Source organism: Balaenoptera borealis (assembly GCF_965194805.1).
Source record: "Balaenoptera borealis genome assembly, chromosome: 7".
NCBI classification, from domain to species: Eukaryota; Metazoa; Chordata; class Mammalia; order Artiodactyla; family Balaenopteridae; genus Balaenoptera; species Balaenoptera borealis.
The window spans coordinates 115,142,174-115,164,857 of NC_138864.1; the positions used below are offsets into that span (position 1 = coordinate 115,142,174).

A 22,684-nucleotide genomic window follows, 5' to 3' on the forward strand; every position below is an offset into this window, starting at 1 on the left:
TCTTGTTCTTTCTCTGATGCATCTCCCATGGCTGTCCTACCCATCCTCCCTGCCGGCACCCTAGTTCTGGCCTTCACTACACCGTCTGACCATCATGTCAGGAATATTTCATTTCATTCTCACTGCCTTCAGGATCTGCACCCCCAGCTGGTCACTCCCCTCATCCCAATGTCTTCCACTTCTCTGCTGTCATTCCCTCTTCTAGGGTGGCTACTTCCACCTCCAGCTCCAGAATGAAGGCCATTCCTCCAAGTCCAGCTCTAATGCTTGCTCAGCCTGCAGCCTTCTCTGCTCGTCTTTGGGAGACCAGAAGCTGGTGGTCTTAGGGCATTTCTGTGCTGCCCTGAGCACAGCCATTGTGAATGGGCCTCTTCACGCTCTGGGGCATAATGTTTTCCAGTGAACGGATGAATAAGCCAATGAATAAGTTCTTGCCCTAGATGAATTTATGATCATCGCTCTGCATTCAGAACCACTGTTTTTCTATAGGTAGTTGACACAACTGACCTCTGGAGGAACTATTTGGTTCCTGCTCGCTCAGGCAATCCCTCAGGACCAGGGTGTCCCCATGACTGTGCACTCTTCCAGTGGGAGTCGGGAGGAAAGGAGGGTGGGTTCATGAGAAGGAAGAAAGGACACTGACTCTTTCTTTATGAAAACATGTCTGCCCTTTGAGAGCGAATATGTGTTTCGAATGGATAAACTCTAAATAATCATAATACAGAACAAAAAAGAAAAGTCAGAGGCCTCTGAAATAGGAAGAAACATTTTCTAGAGGTGGCAAATGACCCAAAGCCGACCGACTCTTTCAAAAAGAGTCTTTCAAAAAGTCTGAATAAATTTCCCTGACAATGGGAACTAAAGGATTGCCTGGCACATTGTGCTGTCTTCTGAAGAGCCAGATGGTTTCAGCATCTCAGTTGTTTAATCAGTGAAACGGGATGGATTTATTGTTCCTAAGGGTTAATCATGTGGACACAAGTGTCTATGTAAGCCCTGAGCGATGTCATGGACATACACGTGGATGTGTGTTCCACTTTTTTTAGAAATTGAAGGAAAGAGTTTCCACAATACATGAATGGTTTAATTCCTTCGAGATGAAAAGATTCAGTGTGGAGCTCACTTGGATTTAAGATCTGCGAACATTTTTGAAATAAATCAGTGTGCAATAGTGATAAGAGCACGGGCTCACAAAAGAAAAGAAAAAAAAAGAAGGGAAATTAAGATTTATTTCTAACGAATGTGAATAGAATTGACTTGTGACATGTTGCCTTGCTGAGCTTCAGCTTTCTAAGTGGAAAATGTAAGAACTGGACCGAATACATGGTTGCACTAGGTTCCAAAAGCTCAGGGAGCTATTCAAGGTGCTGCATGAAAGTGGGTGGGCGTGAGGTCCTTCCTTGCAACTAGAGCAGCAGGGCTCTAATCTCTTTTACACGTTTGTGGACCTCCGTGGCAAGATTGCATTTGCTGCCTTAAAGAACGGGCAGTCAGAGCACCAGTTGGCGCCTGGGACAACGTGTAGATTCTTTGACTACACTGAAATGAATTGTGTGTAGTTGCTGCCACTGTTACAATAAAATTTAGGCATTTTGTGAACTGCTTTTCTTTCACAATAGGAAGGATAGATCAAATCCAAACAACCACTTTTTTCTTTGAGACTGGAAAGAAAGATGGTTATATAATTTGATGGTTATGCTACCCAGATGCTGTCTCTTGGATCCACACTCAACATGGAATCTCTTTATTCTAGCAAAGCAAAGATTTGTCAGTAAATTAAAAAGGAAAACCTGAGGGGGAAAACTGAGGATTAACATCTATCTAAGAGCTTCCTGGGATAAGGCAGCAGGACCTGCCTAACAGTAGATGTACTTTTCATTTAAAAACTTTGCTCTCAGTAACCAATGCTGTCCTTAGCACCATTACAGACTGTGTGACACAGGGCACATCCAGTTTGGGGCATTTCTAAATATCTCAAAATGCCCTACACAGAAATAGAATATTTAAACATTAAGGTGTGACACAATTATCTGGCTTTTAAAATCATCATCTTTAAATCTATTCGGTTTTAGATGCATGATACCCAAGGACAAATAAACCAAATATATAATTTTCTTTTATGTATAGAAACGTTATGCCATGCGAGATTAATTAAAAACAAGTCTTAGGGTAACTTGGGCCTCTTTTCCACAAAAATATATGTAGGCATATTTTTAAACTTAGAGAAAGAACAATCTAGAAATTTTTTTGATGAAGAACATTTCTTTCTGTTGGAGCCCTGGCTTCTGTTTTGAAGTCACATATACATACAGTGACATTCCATGGGTCTTCATCAGTGTGTGGTAGGAGTGCCTTGTAGACAACCTCTACCCGGCGTCTACAACCAGCCTTACCTGGCTCAGCCCATCCTCCACACTTCCTTCCAGAGTGATCTTTCTAATCCATAAATAAGGGATCGAGTCACTCTCCCCTGCCTAAAATCCTCCAGTGACTCCTCACATCTGACAGAGGAAACTCCATACTCTTAACTGACCCATAAGACCCTCTCTAGCTTTACCTGTTCTATATTCTTCACACACACCCATTTCTGAATTATTTCAGCTCTCTCACTATCCTCTAAACCTTCGTTCTTGCTGTTCACACAGCCTGGAACCTACGTTTCCCAAGAGGCAGATTTGCCATGAACCAAGAGAAGCTAAAATTTCTGGTCCCCTTTCTTGCATGCCCTCCACCCCAAGGTCCTCTACCTAATTTTGTATTCTGAATTTTGTATGTTTTTGTTTTTTTTTAAAGCGGGAACTCTAATTGCATACATTTTAGGTCGTAAAACTGGACCTGCCCTTGCTCTTCCCTCCCCTCTCCCTCTCCTGATTGGATTCATTTGGTTTACTGGGATTGGTCCTCCAAGTCAAGTTATCCCTCCTCCCTGGATGGACACACACACACACACACACACACACACGTGCAAGCACGCACCCATGCACACCCTACCTCAATGGCCTGTGCTTACCTCCAGGGCAGCACTGTGAAAAAGACTCTCTCCTAAGGGAGTGGAGAAAAAAGAAACCCTCCTACACTGTTGGTGGGAATGTAAATTGGTACAGCCACTATGGAGAACAGTATGGAGGTTCCTTAAAAAACTAAAAATAGAGCTGCCATATGATCCTGCAATCCCACTCCTGGGCATATATCTGCAGAAAACCATACTGTGAAAAGATACTTGCACCCCAATGTTCACAGCACCACTATTTACAATAGCCAAGACATGGATTCAACCTAAATGTCCATCAACAGATGACTGGATAAAGAAGATGTGGTACATATATACAATGGAATACTACTCAGCCATAAAAAAGAATGAAATAATGCCACTGCAGCAACATAGCTGGACCTAGAGATTATCATACTAAATGAAGTAAGTCAGAAAGAGAAATACAAATATCATATAATATTGCTTATATGTGGACTCTAAAAAATAATACAAATGAACTTATTTACAAAACAGAAACAGACTCACATAGAAAACAAACTTATGATTACCAAAGGGGGAAGGGGGAGGAGGGATAAATTAGGAGTTTGGGATGAACAGATACACATTACTATATATAAAATAGATAAACAACAAGGACCTACTGTATAGCACAGGGAATTATATTCAGTATCTTATAAGAGCATATAATGGAAAAGAATTTTTAAAAAGAATATATATATATATATATATATCAGAATCACTTTGCTGTACGTCTTTAACACAATATTGTAAATCAACTACACTTCAATTTTTAAAAAAAAAACACACAAAAACTCTCTCCTTGACCAAACTCCTTTGTGCCTTCTTGTCAACTAGACCTCAACCTAGCCTATAAAACCCACCGACTCTCAACACAAATGATTTCGTCCCCCCACATTAAAGGCTTGAACAAACACTAACATATTTTCTAACAGCTCAATGCTGCATCCCTAGGATGACCCTAGCCTCTCTTTTCTCAAGGTTGCCAAAAGAATTTGCTGTTTTTTCTAACCAATGCCTGACAATAGGCCCCTGAGCATATTTTCTTAGAACATTTACTAAAAAGGGCTTAGTTGTGAGTCCTTCCACTGTCCCTTCGAGATATCTCTCTCTCCATCTATCTACCTATCCATCCATCCATCCATATCTCCTACAACTCAGGACCTGAAACCTGTTCCTTTAAAATTTATTCATCAAGAAGGATAGGCCCTCTGTCCCCCGGTCTCTGTGGGAGGACAGAATCCTAGCTTCATTGTCTGCCAGGTAGCAAGTAGAGCTGGCCTGATCAGCATTTACACTGACCAACTCTGTAATTTCTCAATTCCCTGACTCTCCTGAGCCCCACTCACCTCTCCCTTCTCCCTCGTCCTCCCTGTAAAATGCCCAGCCACCTCTGTACAGTTGAGTTCAGTTCATAGTGGACTCTCTTCTCTATGGCAATAGTTATAGTTCTTATTCAGATCTGTCCTCACCACCTTAGTGTCCAGCTTTGTTTATCTTTGACAACTGAGCACTTTGGACTATAGTATCTACATGCTTGCCTTTCCCACTGGTCTCTCTGAAGGCAGAGACTGTGTCTTTCACCTCTGATTCCTTCCGCCTAACCAGTGTGCAGCAAAAACTCAATAAACATCTGATGAGTTAGTGAATCAGAGGAGACCCACGAATGTGGCCTGTGCAAACAACCACAGTGAAGCAGGAGAGCTGTGGAGACAAAGAAAGGGGCTCTTGGGAAAACTCGAGGTTTGAAGGTTGGGAAACATTTAAATTATTGTTTTCATAAGTTCATAAGTATACATAATTAAGTCACTTGTGGAAACAAGTATCTGGCAGACCTCCCCAGGAAGTTGATTCCATGATGAGACTAAATATACAAATGGACAAGGGCCAGACCATATATAAAAATAGAACTTTAACCCAGAGTCTGCAGCAACCAGTCGAGGAAGCCAACCCACTACCTTCAGCAACTAGTCCAGGAAGTCAAACAACCTCCATAGCAATCGGTCGAGACAGCCAGGATTTGGTTAATAATGGACAGCTTCAGACAGTTTAATTAATCAATTCTTGCCCCAACTTCCAACTTGGGACCAACCACAGAAAGCCAAATAAGTACCCCTGACCAATCACACAGGATGCCCTGCTCCTACTTAGCCCATCTACAGCCATCCCATGCCAACAGCCTCTGATGGGGCACACCTGAAGACCTGAAGTCTTCCCCCTTTCACCATCAAGCTCGCCCACCCCACTGCCTGCCTTCGAGTCTCTGCCAAATGTAAATGATGGTGGCCGACTCCCCGAATAAATAGCGTTTGCTTGTTCTCAGTTGGGTGGTCTTGTTTATTTCCACAGTGACTATTTGTTGAACTCTTTGTTGAAACATTTGTCCTGTTCTTTGTACCCTGCAGGAGATCTTTTTACCTCGGAGGTTCCTGTTACCAGGTCAAAATGAGGGGAGCTATCAAGAGGGAGTGTTAGGCTGAATTGCGTGACCCCCAAAATTCACATGTTGGAATTCTAACACCCTGTACCTCGGAATGTGACCTTATTTGGAAATAGGGTCATTGCAATTATAATTAATTAAGATGAGGTTACCCTGGAACAGACCTCTATTGGGCCTTTAATCTGATCTGTCCTTATATAAAAAAGATTTTTTGACACAGACACACACACACACACACACACACACACACACGGAGGACAACATGTGATGAAGGCAGAGATCAGGATGATGCATCCACAAGCCAAGGAATCCCAAAGGTCGTCAGCAACCACCAGAAGTTGGGGGGATGGGGATAGGCCTGGAACAGATGCTCCCCACGGCCCTCAGAGGGAACCAACCCTGCCAACAGCTTGATCTCAGGCTTCCAGCCTCCAGAACAGTGAGACAGTACATTTCTAATGGTCTTAGCCCCCCAGTTTGTGGTATTTTATCAGAGCAACCATAGCAAACTAATACAAGGAGTATGGTTTTTTGAAAAAAGAGCAGTTTCAACTTGAAACCAAGGGGAGTCTTGTGCCCAGGGTTTGCAATGCCTGGACCACAGACATGAAGTGATTGAACGTGAACAGATAGGCAGGATGGTTTCCCATGGAGCTTCAAGCTGTGGTCATGTGGAGCGAGTGAGTCACACTTGGGGACCAGAGACCCAGGCCGTCTTCCTGCACCTCCCCATGGCCCAGGACGGCTCTCCTCTCCCACACCACACACTACTTGTTCAAGAACAGGTCAGGAGGGTGGAGATGATGCCTTGGAAGACGGGATGACTAGAGGTGGCAGATGCCAGCCCCAGGGTCGCACACATCCTGTGCACAGCACAAATGCGCCATTCCATCCAGACTTACCTGCGTGAGGGCTGGGAGTGGCCAGGGGTGGAGAATGCAAGACTTGAGGGCTCTCATGTAAGTCCTGGGGTAGCAGGAAGCCCCCTTCTAGAAAACCCTATAATAAACCCACACTGCACCCATGGCTGTGCACACTGTTGCCTTGTTCTGGCCACACCTGGGGCCCCTGAGCTAGCTTCCCTCACCGGCCCACTCCCTACTTACTGCCTGACACTGCCACACTTCGTCCCCTCATGCCCCACTGCCCCCGTCTGACTCTGAATGGTCCTGGGCAGAGGAACACAGAGTGTTTGAGAAGCCAACACAGGGCGCCTTGGGAACACATGAGCGGGAGAGCGAGTATGGGGCCGAGGCTGCAGCCAGCTGGGATCTGGAAAGCTCTTCTAGAGCATCTCAGGTTGTTCATATGCACTTACTCAGGTTTCCTTGAGGAATGGGCACCCTTTAAAAGTTGCATAGAGGTGGCCTAAAGGCTGCCAAAACCTAAGAAAAAAGAAATGACACATAAGATGTAACCTTTGGCTTCAATTACAGGCTTGTCTGGTACAAAACACACTTGCTATATAGCATATTTGTAAATGCATTGTTTAAACTGTACTGAAATGGGAATTCCCTGGCAGTCTAGTGGTTAGGACTCCGCACTTCCACTGCAGGGGGCATGGGTTCAATCCCTGGTGGGGGAACTAAGATCCCACATGCCGCATGGCGCGGCCAAAAACAACAACAGCAACAACAAAAACAAAAACAAACTACTGAAAAGAAAAGGCTAAAGTTAAAAAAAAAAAAAAACTTGATTACAAACAATACTCCATAAAGGCCAGACTGATAAAGTGCCATTGATAAAAAAGGCCACAGCACAGATGCGACACTGTCCGGTAGACTACAAACGTGCAGTTATGCAATTTCCACGGGCAAAGAAGCCATTCCTATTCCCCACTAAAGCAGCCAGGCCCACAAATGCAATTATCATGTTTCTTCTGTGACATGTTCGTTTCTAACAAGAAGGAGTAAGAGGGCTTCCCTGGTGGCGCAGTGGTTAAGAATCCGCCTGCCAATGCAAGGGACATGGGTTCGAGCCCTGGTCTGGAAAGATCCCACATGCTGCGGAGCAACTAAGCCCGTGCGCCACAACTACTGAGCCTGCGCGTCTGCAGCCTGTGCTTCGCAACGGGAGAGGCCGCAACAGTGAGAGGCCCGCGCACCGCGATGAAGAGTGGCCCCTGCTCGCCGCAACTGGAGAAAGCCCTCGCACAGAAACGAAGACCCAACACAGCCATAAATAAATAAATTAATTAATTAAAAAAAGAAGGAATAAGAGCTAAACTGGTTCTATAAAGGTAAGCAACTATTTCTCTGTTTTCACTGTTTGAGCAAGTAGCTTATTTCTCAAATTTTGTATTGTTATAAGCAGTATATGAAATACAGAGAAAAATTATACTTTGAAGATGCTGAGATCAAATATTCTTTTTAAAAACTGAATGATAAGTTATCAAGCCATGCAAAGACAAAGAGGAACCTTAAATGTACATTACCAAGTGAAGGAATGCAATCTGAAATGGCTACTTATTAAATGATTCCAGTTATATGACATTCTGGAAAAGGCAAAACTATGGAGACAGTAAAAAAGATCAGTGTTTGGGGGTGAGAAGGGATGAATAGGCTGGCTGGTCACAGAGGATTTTTAGGGCAGTAAAACTATTCTGTATGATGCAATAATATAGGATACATTTCATTACACATTTGTCCAAAACCATAGAATGTACGCCAAGAGTGAACACTTATGTAAACCATGGACTTCGGGTAATAATGATGTGTCAGTGTTGGTTCATCAATCGTAACAAATGTACTGCTCTGGTGGGAGATGCTGAGAGCCGGGGGGGCTATGCATGTGTGGGCAGGGGGTATGTGGGAAACCTCTGCATCTTCTGCTCAATTTAGCTGTGAACCTAAAGATCTAACCTAAAAAATAAAGTCTATTTTTAAAAGTGGATGTACAAGTATCTGGGAGAATCTTAGTACTCACTCCAGAGAAGGGTGGTTTTTTTATGCATCAAATTAAATATCCTTGAGTTTAAAATCTTGAACAAAAGACTACTTATACAAGGATAACTTCCGTATTGTATGCACTAGCACCAAACTTTAATGCCTAAATTAGTTTATCAAGTCCATTCTTAGGATCACTGAATAAATCAAAAATGTAAGTACTTGTTTACTCTTAAGATAACTGTACTCATTTATTTACTTATTTATTTGGGGGGAAATGTCTGATATACAGCCAATGGTCAACCCAGCTTTTCTTCATTTTATTCTTTATTCAATTTTACCCCCATTTCTCTCTCATTCTCCTGCGCCCACCCTCTAAGGCAACCATATTGGTCCCTATATGGACTCCTATAAAATATGAAGTATTATTATAAGTTTAGGTACTTTGAATTCACATAAGCTAGATTTCATCCTGCCTCTTACTTTGTTCACTTGCTAGTAATGTTTTGAAGATCTGTTTATACTTCTATGTCCATAAGTCCAGAGCTTCTAGCTGCTACACAGGATTCTACCACGTGAGCAACCACGGCTTACTTCACCATTTCCGGGGAGATGTACACCCAGGTTGGCTCCAAGCCGACCTCCACATCACACTTCCACGAAAATCCTCAGAGGCCCCCATTATGGGCTTGGGAATGTATTCCCCAGGGCAATACTGCCAGCTGCAGTATCGCAGGGTCACAGGAGAAACACATTCTTAATTAAACTAAGTGTTACAGGATAACTTGTTTTTTAAATCAACATACAGATATTTCATTTTGTCCCAGAAACTGAAACTGACTTTTGTTTCTTTCTATCTCCCTGTTCCAGGATAGTCATCAATCATATCCACGCCTCATCCAAGAATAATACACGTAACATTCCCACTGTTAGATATTGAATTTGATTTATTGAATTCAATTTTATCTTGAATATGAAGACAGCACTGCTAATCAATTTGTATCAGAGTTAGCATTTTTCTTTTAAATGTGATTTTTTTAAAGGTTAGTTATAACAGAAATTCTAGGCAAGTGTGCATTTTAGCTGAATTGAAAAATAAAATTTACTTCCCTGTTACTCTATTCCTGGCTCCGGGGCAGATTTCTCACCTTCAGATATACCAGGTTTGTGCCAAGATTGGGGAAATGTGGAGAAGCTGTTTTGTTCAAGAGAGCAATTCTGATGGAGCTTTTTAGAACTATGATGAGACCTCAGTGTGTTTTTCCCAGAAATGAACCAAAACGTAGCTTCTACTGGTCAGTTCTGAAAGTCTGTCCCAGAAGTGAGAACAAACAGCAGAGTGGGCTATGAAGCTGGATGACACCTGTGTTCCATGTTAAGATGGTGAGGAAACCTCAGATATCGTGACTTACAAGGCTTATACTGAGGGTATTTCAGATTCTATAAAACACTAGAATGTAAATGCCAGAGAGGCAGGGGTTTTAATAATTTAAAATCATTTTTTAAAACATCTTTTTTAGAGTATAATTGCTTTACAACGTTGTGTTAGTTTCTGCTGTATAACAAAGTGAATCAGCTATATGCATGTGCATATCCCCATATCCCCTCCCTCTTGCGTCTCCCTCCCACCCTCCCTATCCCACCCCTCTAGGTGGTCACAAAGCACTGAGCTGATCTCCCTGTGCTATGCGGCTGCTTCCCACTAGCTATCTATTTTACGTTTGGTAGTGTATATATGTCCATGCCACTCTCTCACTTTGTCCCAGCTTACCCTTCCCCCTCCCCATGTCCTCAAGTCCATTCTCTATGTCTGCCCCACGTCCTACCTGGTCACTGGGGGTTCCTCCCATCCCCTTAAGTGTCCGTGGTCCCCCACTGGTGCCTGCTAGGTGCCCTAATTGTGAGGAGACGTGAATTCTGGGTCCTCCTAGTACACCATCTTGACTCTGCCCCTTAAGAATCATTTTTAATATATTAAAATAATTTCCACAGACTTGATATACCACTGCAAGAGTTAAATTTTCCAGGGGACAGACAGAACCTCCCAGGTACCCCAACATCTCCAATTTGCATTCAGAGTTGTCAGCCTTCCAGCCCATCTCTGGATAAAGCCACGTGGAAGGCAGCCAGCTCAATAGGAGCAAACAAACCTCTCACTTCCAGCTTTCCAAGGGCAATTCCCTTTGAAGAACCCTGGGGGTGAGAGGTTAAGGTGGGGTTGGCAGGGAGCCAGGTGGATAAGATCCGTGCGATGGGAGGAATTTGCATGTAAGGCAAATCAGACCTCCATGATGGTCTGAGGATGGTAACATTTTTTTCAGCTTCCTTGAGGTATAATTGACAAAAATTGTATATATTTAAGGTGTACAATGTGACAATATTTTTAAATTTTTTGCCCGGAGATGTTTAGCTTACCATTTAATGTTATCCACATAAATTATTTTTACAGGCATCTGTGGGTTTCAGTGAAACTCAAGGAGATAATGTAAGCTGACCAAAGTCACATCACTCTAAGTAGCTCAGCTTGGATTAAAAATATTAATAATAATAAATCTGATCTTCTCCAGGCTTGGAATTCTCTGCTTTAGGTCCTCATCAGCAAGACTGCCTGGGATACTGGGACAATGTAATGAGTCGCAGAATCGGAGTTGGAAGGGACCTTAGAGGCCAACAGATTTTATCTCCTCTCTCTCTCTCTCACACACACACACACACATGCATTTAACCATACCTCAAGAAAGATGACCTGTCTGCTTGGTGACCTCCAGCAAATGATGTTCATTGCACTACGAAAGGGCCCCTTAGGACTCCCTTGGTGGCACAGTGGTTAAGAATCGCCTGCCAATGCAGGGGACACGTGTTCAATCCCTGGCCTGGGAAGATCCCACATGTCACGAAGCAACTAAGCCCGTGCGCCACAACTACTGAGCCTGTGCTCTACAGCCCACGAGCCACAACTACTGAGTCCTGTGCTGCAACTACTGAAGCCCATGAACCTAAAGCCCGTGCTCCCCAACAAGAGAAGCCACCACAATGAGAAGCCCACACACCGAAACAAAGAGTAGCCCCCGCTCGCCACAACTAGAGAAAGCCCGCACACAGCAACAAAGACCCAACGCAGCCAAAAATAAATAAAATTTTTTAAAAAAAGAAAGAAAGAGCCCCTTAAAATCCATGTATATTGAAAACATAATAATTCAAAGGAAAAAAGAGCTTAGGAAATAATCTGGGAAAGTAGTAGTTGTTTCCAGTAATTTGCTATTTTAGATAATGGAACCTACTGAGAAAAGAATACTAAATATCAAAGAACAAGGTCAAGGAAAGATAATACGACTATGGAATATTATATAGATGTAAAATGATAACTATGAAAAGTATGTGGAAATTTTTTATTGGTCAAATTATAAAATATTCAGTATATATAAAAATACTCTATTACTCAATGCTGGTGAGGGTACAATGAGATGTATTCTCAAAGTGGACCTTGAGGATATAAATTGGCCCAGGATTTCTGAAAAATAATTGATAATATGGAATAAGACCCTTTAAATCTATTCAGACCATTCACCTCAGTGATTTCATCTCTAGGAATTTATTCTAAGGAAAGGATCTGAAAATTAGACAGTTTATACACAAAGATATTTAGCACACCATTATGTACAAGAGCGAAACATTAGAAACAACCAAATGTTAAACATTGGGGGAATGGTTAAATTATGGTAGATGCACAGAGAGGAATATTATGCAAAAAAAAAAAAAAAAAAAAAAATATATATATATATACATAGCCCCTTTCGCCATGTGAGGATACAATGAGAAGTCTGCAACCCAGAAGGGGTGCCTCACCCCAGTAGGCTGACACACTGATCTCTATGAGTTCCACCTCCATAACTAATTATGCTTTTCATATTTAAGCAAGAATGGTGAAGGAACCAGGAATTCTTCTGTTGAAGAGTTAAAGGGAATGCAAGTGCCAACCACAAAACTTTACAAAGGAACAAATACAATCAAGTTGCTAAAGGAAAAAATGTTTTTAGTAAAGAAATTAACTCAGATACATGGAAGCTATAAGACAATGAATTATACAAGAATTTGGGGGGAAATGTCTATTTAGACATAAAATGATGGGTAAAAATAGGTCTTCAGTGACATGGGAAAATGTTTATGACAATGCTTAAGAAAACAGAATAAAACATTGTATATAGAGTATATCCCTCAACTAGGTAAAATAGGAGGCATATGGAAAAGTCTGGAAGGAATTTCACCCAAATGTTGAGAGCTGCTTGAATAAGCTGCATAGTAACCTCAGGCAACAAAATACAGGGCAATATGTATGTCTGGGTAGCACATGTATATGTGTTTAATTGTGAATTAAATACCACCATGTCTTCCAGCTTCAGTAAAACTTGTAAAGAGCTGAAACTCTGTTATAAGGTACTTGCAAGTGGACTTGGATGAGTCATAAGTATGCATTGCAAACTCTAGGGCAATTGCTTAAAAGAATAAAAATAGAAGAAAAATTGAAATGTTAAGAGAGGAGAGAAATGGAATGATATAAAATGTTCATAAAACTAGAGAAGGCAGAAAAAGACAAAAAAAAACCCAGAAACAACACAATCAATGAATGAAAACAGTAACAAATATGGCAAACATGTCCACAATCACTTTAAATGTGAATGGCCTTGACATGTATACACTGATGTGTATAACATTGATGACTAATAAGAACCTGCTGTATAAAAAAATAAATAAAATAAAATTCAAAAATAAAATGTGAATGGCCTAAATAAACCAATTAAAAGAATATCAAAATAGATAGAAAAAAAACAAGACCCAACTATACATTGTCTACAAGAAACCCACTTTAAATATAAAGACATAGATAGATTAAATGTAAAGGGATGGAGAAAGATATACCATGCTAGCACTAATCAAAAGAAAGTTGGCATAGTTACGTTCATTTTAGAGCAGAATTCAAAGAAGGAAATTTATCAGGGATAAAGAGAAGCATTATAAAATGATAAAGGGGCCAATTTTCCAAGAAGATATAACAACCCTTAATGTGTATACTCCTAACAACAGAGCAACAAAATACGTGAGGCAAAAACTGATAGAACAGCAGGGAGAAACAGATGAATCTACTATTATAGCTGGAGACTTCAACACCCCTCTATCCATAACTGACAAACCCATCAGGCAGAAAATCAGTAAGGACATAGTTAAACAGAACAGCGCCATCAATCAACTGAATTTAATTGACATTTATAGACTACTCCATCCAACCACAGCAGACTACACATTCTTCTCAAACTCACATGGAATATTCACCAAGATAGACTATATTCTGGGCCATGACAAATTAAAGAGAAGAAATAGCTCCGTGTCACTCAGTCATTATGTTACCCCAAATAACAGACACTATTAATTTGAATGTATCTTTCTAGCCATGGAAAATGAAGCCGAGTTCGTCTTTTAAAAAGCACAAAATTAGACAATCTACCGTGAAATAATGTTTTTGCTGCCTATTAAAAAAAAAACCCCTAAGCTAGTAAGTCTAAAGAAATGTAATATATTCACTTGAAATCAATTTTTCTCAGAAGCAGAAAGGTTGTCAGTTTTCACATCTCTACAGACTGACATGAATCTGGGCTGTGTTGTTTTCCCTCCTTGCACAATGGGAAATATCCCTGCTCCTCCGAACACCAATTCCCCCATTATGCTCTGAATCCCAGCCCTTCTCACGCTCTTCTCTGTCTTCACTCCATGGGCCACCCCTATCAGTGCACAACATGTCTGGTATCCATAATTTTAAGGTTGCCATATTTAGCAAATAAAAATACAGACACGTAGGTAAATTTAGTAGGAATAAATGAAACTTTGATGTTCTTTGCCTGTGTTTTAGCTTATCAATATCATTTGTAATTCTGACTGCCACCCATCACAATACCATCCTTCTACATTTTGAGGCATATCAAATTCAGTTAAGTCATTCTGAAATCATTGATGTGAAGAGCATACAAACCCTAACTTCTGAGGTCCAGGGGACAGTAACCTCAGAAGACAGAAACCTTAATTATCCAGAAAGGGGTTGAGACACGGAGGACTTTGTCATAGGCCAAAGCAGACTTTTGACCCTGCAGAGATACTTGAGATGTTACTCTTGGTTCACCCATCAATGGGTTGGGGAGAAAGAGGTAGGCAGCCTGGGCAGGAAATGCGTTATGGAAAGTTGATGTGTGTGCCAGTGAAGGGAAAGACATCGAGGCAAACACTTTTCACAAGGGTCCCCCCAAGGCAGCGTGCAGAAGCTTTTAAGTTACCTGCGTTAAAGCCGAGGCTAGAAATGGAATATGGCTTTCTGGACCCAGCCTCCCTGTCCATGAAGTCCTCTATCTCAGCTACAAGCACTGGGAAGTCCCTGCAAAATGCCATGAAATATGTCAGGAGGTCAATCGGCCAGTGCCCCCCAGTGGAGCACAGAATTAGCCACAAAGGGGTGGGGTTCTCAAGGTCATGGTGCCATTTCCCTCCAGTAGCTGAAGAACCCCAGACACATTCCCCCATCCTTCTTCCCAGATTACATCCTGCACCAGTTCTAATCCTTTTGCCCTCTTCCTGACCCTCCCCCGCCCTTGTATACTTTGGAATCCAAATCAATAGATTATAAGATCAATTAGAAAGCAAATCGTGATCAGTCCCAATCAACAAACAAGATTAAATTGGCTGTCTGGATGGGAGGGGAGTTTGGGGGAAAATGGATACCTGTATATGTATGGCTGAGTCGCTTTGCTGTGCACATGAAACTATCACAACATTGTTAATCGGCTATACTTCTATATAAAATAAAAAGTTTTTTAAAAAAGATTAAATTGGCTGAGATTTAAATTTTTTTATTAAAATTTTGATTGCAGTATCTCTGATGGTGGAGTTGTAGTGGTTTTTATTTCCTTTTTTGCTAATCTGAATTTGTCCAGAAAAGATAAAATTAAATAGATTAGGTTTAATGGGCTACCTATAGTATTGGGACCAAAAGGTTCGTTCGTTTTTTTCCATAAGATGGCTCTAGTAGCACTTAGTTGTCTTTTTCATTCAAAACAATTTTGTTAGAGTGTATGTGACAGCTGTCATATGAACATGCATTTAAAAAAAGACTTATCAAAATTGGTGAATATTTGTGTAGCCATTTTAATATTGAAGATGAAAGAAAAAAGCAACATTTTCGACATATTATGCTTTATTATTTCAAGAAAGGTAAAAATGCAACTGAAACACACAAAATGATTTGTGCAGTGTATGGAGAAGGTGCTGTGACTGATCGAACATGTCAAAAGTGGTTTGCAAAGTTTCGTGCTGGAGATTTCTTGCTGGACGATGTTCCAAGGTCGGGCAGACCAGTTGAAGTTGAGAGCCATCAAATCAAGACATTAACTGAGAACAATCAACGTTATACCACGGGGGAGATAGCCGACATACTCAGAATATCCAAATCAAGTGCTGAAAATCATTTGCGCCAGCTTGGTTACGTTAATCGCTTTGATGTTTGGGTTCCACATAAGTTAAGCGAAAAATACCTTCTTGACTGTATTTCCATATGTGATTCTCCTTAAATGTGATGAAAACGTCCCATTTTTAAAATAAATTGTGATGGACGATGAAAAGTGGATACTGTACAACAATGTGGAATGGAAGAGATTGTGGGGCAAGTGAAATGAACTACCACCAACCACACCAAAGGCCGGTCTTCATCCAAAGAAAGTGATATTGTGTATACGGTGGGATTGGAACGGAGTCCTCTATTACGAGCTTCTTCCAGAAAACCAAATGATTAATTCCAACAAGTACTGCTCCCAATCAGACCAGCTGAAAGCAGCACTCGACGAAAAGCGTCCAGAATTAGTCAACAGAAAACGCATAATCTTCCATCAGAATAACACAAGACTGCATGATTCTTTGATGACCAGGTAAAAACTGTTACAGCTTGGCTGGGAAGTTCTGATTCATCTGCTGTATTCACCAGACATTTCACCTTCAGATTTCCATTTATTTAGGTCTTTACAAAATTCTCTTAATGGAAAAAATTTCAATTCCCTGGAAGTCTGTAAAGGCACCTGGAACAGTTCTCTGCTCAAAAAGATAAAAAAGTTTTGGGAAGATGGAAGTACGAAGTTGCCTGAAAAATGGCAGAAGGTAGTGGAACAAAAGGGTGAATATGTTGTTCAATAAAGCTCTTGGTGAAAATGAAAAATGTGTGTTTTATTTTTACTTAAAAACCGAAGGCACTTTTTGGCCAACCCCAAAATATGATGTTCTGATTTAAATTTGGTTAATTGCATCTTTTTTCAAGAACTTTACTCCTAAACTTGCTTGCAAGGAATCCAGAAAGAACAGTAGCAGGGAAATGTAAAACAGCATTCTAAACACATACCGGTTCTTGGACCTCAAATCCAGGCAGTGATTATTCGCGCGCTCTCTCTCTCTCTCTCAAAGCTTTAGGAATTTCTAAAGGGAATAGCTACTTCTGAATTCTGCTACAGATAGAACATTCCTGCTGTTCTTCAAAAGCAGCCACACCGCCAAATTACTCTGAGGGAAAAAGACCAACATTCATTTGTACTAAAATGCAGCAACTCCATTTTAGTTTTTAAGCCATTGTTTAAAAAACAAAAACAAAAAAACCCCAACTCTTTGTACTAATGTTTTCTTTAGAACAATCTCAGAATTGTAAAATCCTGAATGAAAGACACCACTGATTTGAGGCATATCATCACATCACACAATCAAAGTCGAAATATTTACACTAATGCGTATTTTCAGGGTATTGATGTAACCACCTATGAACCAGTCACTCTAAAACAACTTTACAATAGGAGCTTTCCAGATATGTTCTCTTTCATGCTTCTGTAATGCTATCCTTTGGCACAAATATGACACATAGTAGTTTAACTACATGAATATGGGTTACCTAGAATTGTGACTACAATTTTTGCAGTCTCCCAACACCAGAGAGATCAAACACACACCACCGCTAATTATTCCCCCAGGTGGGTGTAGCAAGGAAGGTGTGGGAGATCTTTAGAGGAAGAAAGTTACTGGATAAATAGTGCACGGTCCAACAATAATAAAAACATTTCATTAATTATCTAACCCAGGCACTGGACCAAAGGACCTCTCTTATTTGTTATTGTTTCTTGTTTGCTTTTTACCTTAAACCGTGCTTGGCAGGTGCAATGTGGAAGAGGAGAAAGAGGGACAAGAAATGCCAACTATGGTTTAAGTTCACATTCACGTCAACCCAGTGGTCAGGCTCTGGGTGTGGGACCAGCCTGACCTTCCTCCTAAGCCTTAGCTGCTTCTCCTAACTCCTTGTTCTTCCACCATTTTGAACCTTTTCACATTCCGAGCATGTAAAATCTCTTAGGGGAACGAGGTGTACCAAGTAGTCCACACTGTGTTTTTGGTTTTACTCTGAAGGATACTTATTAAAACATAATATAAAGATATATTAAAACTATTGTATTTCTTCAGCTATGTCTAAAATACTGGAGTATCTGACACCACTGTGTGAATATATGTATGTTTTTAAATCCCTTTATTTTTCTTTCAAGGATTAATTTTTGGTTTTTCTCAAATGTGCTTAAACTTTTCTGATATCCTGTCCTTCTGTTTTGTTAGTTTTTTTTTTTTTTTTAACCTCTGTAAACAGCTGAAACACACATTAGTTTCTTCATAGTGGTCTGCTTTCTCTAATTTTTAGGTTCAAATTCTCCTTTTGGTTGATCCTGTGAACTCTCCTTCGTGAAGGCTTATTTTCTGCCAAGACTTGCAACTGTTAACTGTGGTTTCCACTTCAGCAGGAGCTGACTGTCTTGAGAAGCAAGGCAAGTTCTGGGTCATGGATGCCCACGGCAGGCTCTTATTAGCCTCTGCAGGGGCCCATGGGCTTTATCTGTACCAGATTAGTTTTTAAATTTTCAATTAATTTTAGATTTAGAGAAAAATTGCAAAAATAGAGTGTTTCTGTATACCTTTTACATAGCTTCCCCTAGTATTAAAGTTAGCAGAATGAGTAAATGAACCTCTGTACAATACTGCTAACTACACTATAGACTGTATTTGGATTTCACCATTTTTTCCACTGATAACCTTTTTTGTTGTTGTTCTAGAATCCTATCCAGGTTTCCACATTTCATTCCTTTGTTGTGTTCCACTGTGTTTTGTAGTTCCTCTTGTTTTTCTCAGTTTCAAGGGGTTTTTATTTTCTTGAGTTTCATAAACAACTCCAGGTTTACCCTATTACCTTTCAAGATTATACAAACTTCGATCTTCTCAGTTATCTTTCTAGACTGTAGTCCTAATCTTTTAATTCCAAAATGAATCTGCTCTTAATGGAAGCATTAATTTGATTAGTGGGGAGCCATAAAGCAAAACAGTTGAGTAGAAAGGAGTGGCACCAACCAATGTGAGTGACAATTCTGCAAATTCCACACACTGAATAGACTGCTTTCAACTTAATTCCTTGGAAAATGAAAGTACCAGGTGTTCTCACGAGGGACACGAAAATTAGAGAAAAACATCTCATGCAACTTTCACATTTTGCAAATGAGAGAATTATCATGTTGCAAAGGAAATAAACAGAAAATATCACTTGACACCAATTCGTAGCATTTATTGACATTTCCATTTAAAATGCTAAGAAAGCTGTATAAATTGTAAACATGAAAACCAAACACTTGCATAAATTATCTCAAAAACTCTACAGCACATTAGAAAACAGTGCAGCTAATTGAAGGGTAGAAACATAACCAGCAAAGAGAAGGGAGGGTTCGATTACTAAATCATATACCCCTACTGAAATTTAAGGGCCCATTTAAGACCAGCAAACCATGATTGTCAAGTTCAAATTGCAGTACTGAGGCCACGAGTGTCCTCAATTTACTCTGCATATTTTCGTACATTAATACTCATAATCTAGGAATGAGAGTGCAGGAAGAGTCGTAAGACCATGGACCTTGACAAAGTCGGAGGAGACAAGTGGGCATCTCAGAGCGGCTCGGCTAAGCAGCCTTTCCCGTAAGGGCGAGGCTCGCCCGACCCCCATGCTCCCTAGACTGTGCCCCGGAGGAGGGCAAAGTGGAGAGTTTCTACTCCCCTTTTCTGAAATTAACCCTCTGTTGCTTAGAGCAACCGAGCCCATTGGTGGAGCCTCCGTTCTCCCTAGCGCCCCCTCCTCCTTCCCCACATCTGCAGAAGGAACAGTACAGGGACCCTGGCTAGAAGCTGGCCCTGTACTATTCCGACCTTGCACACTTAGGGAGTCAAGTTATGAATGCTGGAAATCTGGTGCACATGAGAAGGGGCTATTCATGACGTTCCAAATTGTCCAGAAAGATTCCGTGGAATCAGGGACCTCGAGACCCAAATCACTTCAATTTTTCGCTGTCCCTTCTACTTATCCACTCTTTCTTTAAATGTGAAGTGGCCCCAGAGCAGAAAAACCCAGAGGAAGAAGGAAAAGCAAAGAGCCTGCATGATTATCTACCCTGTGGGAAAGGAATTTGGACTGAGTGCCTCAGAGGGAGACATTCCTTCCTTCTTTCACTTGCTCACTGGTTCCCAACTTTGTTTCATGTTTCCAAGGCATCTGATATTCTTCTCCTAAATGTCAATGCTGCTGCGTGCTAAGATAAATTGTCGAGTGTTCTGTTACACACACAGCACGGAATGAGGATCGTACCGTGAGGTTTCGGTTTTCAAGCCTTTTTCATAAAATGAGAGAAAGGAGTCCTAGTTTAAACACTGAACATCACCAAGGATATCAGAAGAAACCTGAAACACACACACTCCTTGTTCGCTAGGTAACAAGTGTAAGCGTAATACAGTTTACGAGTGTGTTACAGCAGTTGCTCAGAGAAACCCCTCTCACCTGTTACGAGAATATCCATGACGGTGCTGGATTAAACGTAAAAATGAAGTTCAAGTTATCGTCCCATAAAAACGTGCTTCAAAAAAAAAACCCCCAAAAAACGTGGTTTGTGTTCAAATGGTCTACATACAGGTGCGGAAGTAGACTTCTTCACGCTCCTGCCTGGAACAAAGGTGGGTAAGTGGGCTCTGGAGACTGGCTTTGGGGACTTGCTCTGGAGGTAGAAATGAAATGGCTAAAACATCTACAGTGGAAGCGGGCGTGGTACTTAACACTGGAGCCCCCTGCCCACCCACCCCTTAACCAGCTCTCCTTCCAACCAACAGATTCATTCATGTCTAGGAATCTCACATGAGAGGGATAGAGAAGTGTATTTAATGATTAACTCCTGAAGTACTGCAAATGCAAATCAGGGTCCAAGTGACTGGTTTGGTCACTGGAGCACTAAGTTGTGCAAACGCAGTAAACACTGACCCTGTACACAGTTCAACAGGAGGCTCATAAAGCACAGAATTACCTGTTTCAGCCCGAAGCCTCCAGGTGTCCCTTCACCTGTGCCCTGCATCACAGGCCTCACGCTCTGAAAAATCTGGTTGGCAAAAAACAGCTTAGTCTGCTGCTCAAAAGCCACATACCACCAAAATGAAAGCACGCTCTGAAATTAAGTATAATCTGGAGGAAAATGTGTAGGTAGCTGCAAAGAAGTCAAATATATTTATTTATAACCCACTATGCTCCACAAAGGATTAAATGTGGCCGAGTGGCTGACCCTTGAGATCTGCTCTAAGCAGTAGACCTCGGTGGAAGTCTATTTTCACACTTGACATTGGTCATCCAGCAGTTCCTGGGACTCTCCCCTCCCCTTCAGAACGGATCTCTTCCTCCGCCGACCTTCTTCCCAAGCCTGGTCATTTTCTCGCTGTATTCCTGCAAATGTATCCTCATAGCATCACTTCCTCCTCTTATAAAACTCCCTCAACCGTGCAGTTAGGGATTTCGTCCCCATATTGGAGCGGATCAGGATCAAGGTTATTTTCAACGGCAGCTTCACCCACTTTCTCCATCTGGCTCTTCCCACACCATCTCACCATGCGCCTGGGAAGCGCCTGTCTTCCTTAAAGTAGCTTCTGACATTGAGTTCTCCCCAAGATCCCACTGTTTCCCTAGGTGCAACTTCCATTCCTCCTTCTGAGTGCCTAATGCACTTGTGTACTTTCAGTGAATCTTACTGATGTTTAAACCACGTTATTTTTCCTTTTCTTCCATCTTTTACAGCCATGGGCATTGTCTGATTCAGATTCTAAGATCTCAGAAGGCGGGGCTCCTACTGATTTATTTGGTGCCAGCAACAGCAGAAAATCAGGAGCAGAAAGTTGCATGATGATTGAAAGTTAACGGTGAAGGAAGTGAATTTAAAGCAAAGCAGGAGAGAGGAAGCGGAGTCACACGGGGCCTCTAGTTTTGCTCTGGTTACCTCCACGTGAACTCGCTCACTGGGAGGCCACAGCAGATCAGATCACCCATCCCACCACAATCACACAGATATCGTCTACATTCTCACAGTGCTTTGTGCTCCCTCCTCAAGGGACGTTTGCACATGTGACCACATCTGATTCTCTCAATGAGAAATTTCCTGGGGGGCGGGCAGGGGAGGCCTGTTCTCGTTTGGCTGATGCAGAAAATGAGGCTCAGAGAAGGGACCTGACACAGCCAGTGAGTGACTGTGTAGATTCCGAAAATGATCATTTCTCCAAACAATCTTCTCTAAAACTCTGACTCAAATTTATAGCTCTTGTTATTACTACTAGAACTTTTCAAAGAGGAAAAAAGAACAGACGTAACATTTAACTTTTCCTTTTGTGGTCTTTCAATAAATGGAACTCCAGAGCCACGCGTGACTGCCACGAGGACCTCTCGTTACGTAGATCCCATTCACTGAGTGATGCTCCCCACGACAGCTAGTCTGTTCTGAGCCTGGTGACGGTCAAACTGAGTGCAAACTGAGTAGGCTTTATGGCCAACACAAGAGTGCCAGGGATCCCACCGGCCTGCTCACACCCACCACACATCACCGGCTGTTTATTACACGTCATCTTTGGTCTTGACGTCGGTTTAAAAGTGTATCGGTTCTAAGAAGAAAAATACAGGTAGACTCCCCTTATGCTAGTTTGAAAGGCATCAAAACTGCTACTGCAGCCCTGTTTAAAACAGAGGCCCGTTTCTGCCATGTACTAAGGAGGTAATCATGTTCATACAATCTGCGTGTGAACACTTAGGACAATGAGTAGAATGGGAGGAGAGGGGCCAGCATTTACCCCAGCAGCTGGCACTCAATCTGAATTCACCGTAAGGTGTCCGTCATAAAATGCTGCTTGGATCTCTGAAATTCTTAATTACACATTCAAGAAACCTGGTATTTTTGAACG

At 41.5% G+C, this 22,684-nt stretch overlaps 1 long non-coding RNA gene across 1 annotated transcript in view; it reads left to right on the forward strand.

Moving 5' to 3' along the window:
- The window catches only part of LOC309632627, a 364,034-nt gene that overhangs the window by 103,510 nt on the left and 237,840 nt on the right, over positions 1 to 22,684 (forward strand). The gene's annotated exons all lie outside the window — the stretch shown is intronic.